We start from the raw sequence: 355 nt of genomic DNA, 5'->3' as shown, positions 1-355 counted from the left end.
CTTTTTGAACATCTTCAAGTTCATCTTGGGCATCTCCACTACTCGATAAATCACGTACTATTTTTTTAAAATTACCCAAAATACCACCTTTGTACGAAATAGCATCTTTTATACTATATGTTTCAACAACTACACCTTGATATACAACATTAATATTATAAGTAAAGACCGTGTCTGCATACCCTCCGACAATATGATCCCCACCAATAAACTTTAGTCCTTCTCCCATAAAGACACGCTTATGAGTTACTTCAACATTAACTAATGCCGCATCTTCATTCGTATTGATGACATTCTTTTTTTGAAATATCAGTTGTTGATTAAGATCATCTATATACTTTTGCTGAATATTATC

This window comes from Habropoda laboriosa, unplaced genomic scaffold, assembly GCF_001263275.1.
Source record: "Habropoda laboriosa isolate 0110345459 unplaced genomic scaffold, ASM126327v1 scaffold6364, whole genome shotgun sequence".
NCBI classification, from domain to species: domain Eukaryota; kingdom Metazoa; phylum Arthropoda; class Insecta; order Hymenoptera; family Apidae; genus Habropoda; species Habropoda laboriosa.
This window is presented reverse-complemented; position numbering follows the sequence as displayed.